At 40.6% G+C, this 6,958-nt stretch overlaps 1 protein-coding gene across 1 annotated transcript in view; it reads left to right on the top strand.

The window, feature by feature from the left end:
- The window catches only part of Atp8a2 (ATPase phospholipid transporting 8A2), a 429,785-nt gene that overhangs the window by 63,220 nt on the left and 359,607 nt on the right, over nucleotides 1–6,958 (top strand). The gene's annotated exons all lie outside the window — the stretch shown is intronic.

Raw genomic sequence — 6,958 nt, 5'->3', positions numbered from 1 at the left:
AACTGAATCCTGAGTCATCCAGGAGCCACTGCACTCAGAGCAGCTGGAGCCACTGCACTCAGAGCAGCTGAAACTGAATCCTGAGTCATCGAGGACCCACTGCACTCAGAGCAGAAGGATTTCCAGATCCAAGAGGTGGCCTGAGTCCCAGGAGTTATTCCACCCAGGAGATTAGGAGCATAAGACCACAGAGACCTCTGGACTCTGAGGAGCTCTGCAATAAGCAAGATAACTGGAAATACAGACTCCAGTTTTACACAGTGAGGGCAGGTACCACTAGAGTTAACCAGATGGCGAAAGGCAAGCGCAAGAACATAAGCAACGGAAACCAAAGTTTCTTGGCATCATCAGTGCCCAATTCTCCCAATATAGCAAGCCCTGAACACCCCATCACACCTGAAAAGCAGGATTCAGAATTAAAATCACTTCTCATGATGATGATAGAGGATTATAAGAAGGAATTAAGTAACTCCCTTAAAGAAATACAGGAGAGTACAAGTAAACAGATAGAAGCCCTTAAAGAGGAATCACAGAAATCCCTTAAAGAAATGGAAGAAAACACAAAGAAGGAATTAAACAAAAACATTCAGGATCTGAAACTAGAAATAGAAACAATAAAGAAAGTTCAAAGGGAGACAACCATGGAGATAGAAAACCTAAGAAAGAGATCAGGAGTCACAGACGCAAGCATCACCAACCGAATACAAGAGATAGAAGAGAGAATCTCAAATGCAGAAGATACGGTGGAAAATATTGACACAGTTGTCAAAGAAAATGCAAAATGCAAAAAACTCCTAACTCAAAACATCCAGGAAATCCAGGACACAATGAGAAGACCAAACCTAAGGATAATAGGTATAGATGAGAATGAAGATTCCCAACTTAAAGGGCCAGTAAATATCTTCAACAAAATTATTGAGGAAAACTTCCCTAACCTAAAGAACAAGATGCCCATAAACATACAAGAAGCCTACAGAACACCAAATAGACTAGACCAGAAAAGAAATACCTCCCGTCACATAATAATCAAAACATCAGATGCACAAAACAAAGAAAAAATACTAAAAGCAGTAAGGGAAAAAGGTCAAGTAACATATAAAGGCAGACCTATAAGAATTACACCAGACTTCTCACCAGAGACTATAAAAGCCAGAAGAGCCTGGACTGACATCATACAGACACTAAGAGAACACAATTGCCAGCCCAGATTACTATACCCAGCAAAACTCTCAATCACTATAGATGGTGAAACCAAGATATTCCATGACAAAACCAAATTTGCACAATATCTTCCCACAAACCCAGCACTTCAAAGGATAATGGATGGAAAATGCCAACACAAGGAGGGAAACTACAACCTAGGAAAAGCAAGTAAGTAATCTTCCAACAACCCCCAAAAAAGATACAAACATAACTTTACCTCTAATAAAAAAAATAACAGGAAGCAACAATCATTTTTCCTTAATATCTCTTAACATCAATGGTCTCAATTCCCCAATAAAAAGACGCAGACTATCAGACTGGATACACAAACAAGACCCAGAATTTTGCTGCATACAAGAAACGCACCTCAGTGACAAAGACAGACACTACCTCAGAATAAAAGGGTGGAAAACAATTTTTCAAGCCAATGGTCCCAAGAAACAAGCTGGAGTAGCCATTCTAATATCAAATAAAATCGACTTTCATCCAAAATTAATCAAAAAAGATAAGGAAGGACACTTCATACTCATCAAAGGAAAAATCTACCAAGGTGAACTCTCAATTCTGAACATCTATGCTCCAAATGCAAGGGCACCTACATACATAAAAGAAACTTTACTAAAGCTCAAAACACACATTACACCTCACACAATAATAGTGGGGGATTTCAACACCCCACTGTCAGCAATGGACAGATCATGGAAACAGAAACTAAACCGAGACACTTTGAAATTAACAGAAGTTATGAACCAAATGGACTTAACAGACATCTATAGAACATTTCATCCTAAAACAAAAGAATATACCTTTTTCTCAGCACCTCATGGTACCTTCTCCAAAATAGATCATATAATTGGTCACAAAACAAGCCTCTACAGATACAAAAAGATTGAAATAATCCCTTGCATCTTATCAGATCACCACGGACTAAGACTGGTCTTTAATAATGACAAAAACAATGGAAAACCCACGTACACATGGAAACTGAACAACTCTCTACTCAATGATGACTTGGTCAAGGAAGAAATAAAGAAAGAAATAAAAGACTTTTTAGAATTCAATGAAAATGAGGACACATCATACCAAAACTTGTGGGACTCCATGAAGGCAGTGCTAAGAGGAAAGCTCATAGCTCTAAGTGCCTACAAAAAGAAACTGGAAAGAGCACACACTAACAAGTTGACTGCACAACTAAAAGCTCTAGAACAAAAAGAAGCAAATACACCCAGGAGGAGTAGAAGGCAGGAAATAATCAAACTCAGGGCTGAAATCAACCAAATAGAAACAGAAAGAACAATACAAAATATCAATAAAACCAGGAGTTGGTTCTTTGAGAAAATCAACAAGATAGATAAACCCTTAGCCAGATTAACCAGAGGGCAAAGAGACAGTATCCGAATTAATAAAATCAGAACTGAAAAGGGAGACATAACAACAGAAACTGAAGAAATTCAAAAAATCATCAGATCCTACTACAAAGGCCTATACTCAACAAAACTGGAAAACCTGGATGAAATGGACAATTTCCTAGACAGATACCAGGTACCGAAGTTAAACCAGGAGCAGATAAACCATCTAAATAGTCCCATAACCCCTCAGGAAATAGCAGCAGTCATCAAAAGCCTCCCCACTAAAAAAAGCCCAGGACCAGATGGTTTTAGTGCTGAATTCTATCAGACCTTCAAGGAAGACCTAATACCAATTCTCTTCAAACTATTCCACAAAATAGAGACAGAAGGAACACTACCCAATTCGTTCTATGAAGCTACAATTACACTCATACCCAAACCCCACAAGGACCCGACAAAGAAAGAGAACTTCAGACCAATCTCCCTTATGAACATCGATGCAAAAATACTCAATAAAATTCTAGCAAACCGAATCCAAGACCACATCAAAACAATCATCCATCATGATCAAGTAGGTTTTATCCCAGGAATGCAGGGATGGTTCAATATTCGGAAATCCATCAATGTAATCCACTATATAAACAAACTTAAAGAAAAAAACCACATGATCATCTCACTAGATGCTGAGAAAGCATTTGACAAAATTCAACATCCCTTCATGATAAAAGTCTTGGAAAGATCAGGAATTCAAGGCCCCTACCTAAACATAGTAAAAGCAATTTACAGCAAACCAGTAGCCAACATCAAGCTAAATGGAGAGAAACTTGAAGCAATCCCACTAAGATCAGGGACTAGACAAGGTTGCCCACTCTCCCCCTACCTATTCAATATAGTACTGGAAGTCTTAGCCAGAGCAATTAGACAGCAAAAAGAAGTCAAAGGGATACAAATAGGAAAGGAAGAAGTCAAAATATCGCTATTTGCAGATGATATGATAGTATACTTAAGTGACCCCCAAACTTCCACCAGAGAACTCCTAAACCTGATAAACAACTTCAGCAAAGTGGCTGGTTATAAAATCAACTCAAACAAATCATTAGCCTTCCTCTACATGAAAGATAAACAGACTGAAAAAGAAATTAGGGAAATGACACCCTTCACAATAGTTGCAAATAATATAAAATACCTTGGTGTGAATCTAACCAAGCAAGTGAAAGACCTGTATGACAAGAACTTCAAGTCTCTGAAGAAAGAAATTGAAGAAGATCTCAGAAGATGGAAAGATCTCCCATGCTCATGGATTGGCAGGATTAATATAATAAAAATGGCCATCTTGCCAAAAGCAATCTACAGATTCAATGCAATCCCCATTAAAATCCCAACTCAATTCTTCACAGAGTTAGAAAAGGAAATTCTCAAATTCATATGGAATAACAAAAAACCCAGGATAGCGAAAACTATTCTCAACAATAAAAGAACTTCTGGAGGAATTACCATCCCTGACCTCAAGCTGTACTACAGAGCAATAGTGATAAAAACTACCTGGTATTGGTACAGAGACAGGCAGGAAGATCAATGGAATAGAATTGAAGACCCAGAAATGAACCCACACTCCTATGGTCACTTGATCTTTGACAAAGGAGCTAAAACTGTCCAGTGGAAAAAGGACAGCATTTTCAACAAATGGTGCTGGTTCAACTGGAAGACAACATGTAGAAGAATGAAAATTGATCCATTCTTATCCCCTTGTACAAAGCTCAAGTCTATGTGGATAAAGGACCTCCACATAAAACCAGATACACTGAAACTAATAGAAGAGAAGGTGGGGAAAAGCCTCGAATACTTGGGCACAGGGGAAAAGTTCCTGAACAGAACTCCAATGGCATATGCTCTAAGATCGAGAATTGACAAATGGGACTTCATAAAATTGCAAAGTTTCTGTAAGGCAAAGGACACTGTCAATAGGACAAAACGACAACCAACAAATTGGGAAAAGATCTTTACCAATCCTTCATCTGATAGAGGGCTAATATCCAATATATACAAAGAACTCAAGAAATTAGACTCCAGACAACCAAATTACCCTATTAAAAAATGGGGTATAGAGCTTAACAAAGAATTTTCAACGGAAGAAACTCGAATGGCCGAGAAGCATCTAAAGAAATGTTCAGCATCCTTAGTCGTCAGGGAAATGCAAATCAAAACAACCCTGAGATTCCATCTCACACCAGTCAGAATGGCTAAGATTAAAAACTCAGGTGATAGTAGATGCTGGCGAGGGTGTGGAGAAAGAGGAACACTCCTCCATTGTTGGTGGGACTGCAAGATGGTGCAACCACTTTGGAAATCAGTCTGGCGGTTCCTCAGAAAATTGGACATAGCATTACCCGAGGATCCAGCTATACCACTCCTAGGCATATACCCAGAAGATGCTCGAACATATAACAAGGACATATGCTCAACTATGTTCATAGCAGCCTTATTTATAATAGCCAGGAGCTGGAAAGAACCCAGATGTCCTTCAACTGAGGAATGGATTCAAAAAATGTGGTATATTTACACAATGGAGTATTACTCAGCTATTAAAAACAATGAATTCGAGAGGTTCCTTGGTAAATGGATGGAACTAGAAATTATCATCCTGAGTGAGGTAAGCCAATCACAAAAGAAGACACATGGTATTCACTCACTGATTATTGGATATTAGCCTAGAACCTTGAAATGCCCAAGATGCAACTCACAGGCCACATGAAGCCCATAAAGAAGGAAGACCAAGTGAGGGTGATTCGGTCCTTCTTAGAAGGAGCAACAAAATACTCAAGGGAGCAAATATGGAGACAAAGTGAGGGACAGAAACTGAAGGAGGGGCCGTCTCAAGACCACCCCACCTGAGTATCTATCCCATTTGCAATCACCAAAGGTAGATGCTGATGTGGAAGACAGGAAGTGCATGCTGATAAGAGCCTGATATGGATATCTCCTCAGAGGCCTTCAAGAGTCAGACATATTCAGAGGCAGATGCTCACAACTAGCCATTGAACTGATCATGGGGTTCTCAATAGAGGAGTTAGAGTGAAGACTGAAGGAGCTGAAAGGGTTTGTGGCACCATGAGGAGAGCAACAATACCAACCAACCACAGCTCCCAGGGTCTAAACCACCAGCCTGGGAGCACTTAGGGGGGGATCCAGGGCTTCAGCTGAATATGTAAAAGTGGAGGGCCCTGCTGGGCATAGGTGGAAGAAGAGAACCTTGACCTCATGAAGGCTGGATGCCCCAGGGGGTGGGAATTTTGAGGGTGGGGAGGTGGGAGTGGGGGGGTGTAGATAGAGGTTACATCCACAGAGAAGAAGGAGGAGGGGCGAGGGGATTGGGGGTTCCGAGGGGGTGGTGGGGGATGGGGTAAGGGGACAACATAGGAAATGTAAATAAATCATCCAATAAAAAAAAAAACTTGGTGAGCACTGGCTAGGTACTCATATTTAAAGTTTTTAAGTCTGTTTTTATTTTGTGTGTATGAGTGTTTTACCTGCGTGTGTGTTTGTGTACCATATGCATGCAGTGCCCTCAAAGACCAGAAGAGGGCGATGGATCACTTGGGACTGGACAGTTGGAAGCCACATGTGGGTACTGGGAATTGAGCCTTTTTAAAGAGGAGTTTTGATTTCACAATAAAATCACAAAGACACAGAGATGTCCCATAAAATATCTGCCTCACCCGATGCTCTCAACGATGAAATCTCTGCCCTACTCCATGACCTCCATGACGAAAGTCTCCACCACAGTGGATTCAGTACTAACCAGGAACCAATAGTGATATCTCAGAGTCACCACAGACCACACCTGACATCAGGGTCGCTCGGTGTTATATACCTGGTGAGCATGGACATGTGTGTACTGACATATACCCATCATCATAGCATCATGGGAAATGTGTATACTGCCCACAAAGTCCTTGCTTTGCCTGTCTATCCTCTGTCATAGACATCCCACCCTTGGGGGCTACTGGGATATTTTCTGTCTCTATAGTTCTGCCTTCTTCAAAATGTCTTGAGTTGTTACTTGCCGAACTCGACGCCTTTTACTTAGTAATCTGCATTTGATGTTCCTTTGTGACCTTGCTTGGCTTGGCAGCTTCATTATTTTGAGCATTGAGTCTAGGTTTGGGACTACTATTTTTGATCCCTCTACGGGATGAATCTTACATTTCTTTCTGGTTGTGTTGACTTTCAACATGTGATGAAGGAGGGCTCTCACAGGGTCACTGTTCATCATGTGGGCTTGAAGCCTGTTCTGTCAACTGCTATCCCTATGTCTCAAAGGTACTTTGTGTTTCTTTCAAGTACCTCACATCCCTCATCTCACAGGTACCTCATGTCTCTCACAGTACCTGACATCATCACAGGTA

This window comes from Grammomys surdaster, unplaced genomic scaffold (assembly GCF_004785775.1).
Source record: "Grammomys surdaster isolate TR1022 unplaced genomic scaffold, NIH_TR_1.0 125357, whole genome shotgun sequence".
Taxonomy (NCBI): domain Eukaryota; kingdom Metazoa; phylum Chordata; class Mammalia; order Rodentia; family Muridae; genus Grammomys; species Grammomys surdaster.
The sequence above is the reverse complement of the archived record's forward strand: the minus strand, read 5'-3'. Positions and strand labels throughout refer to the sequence as shown.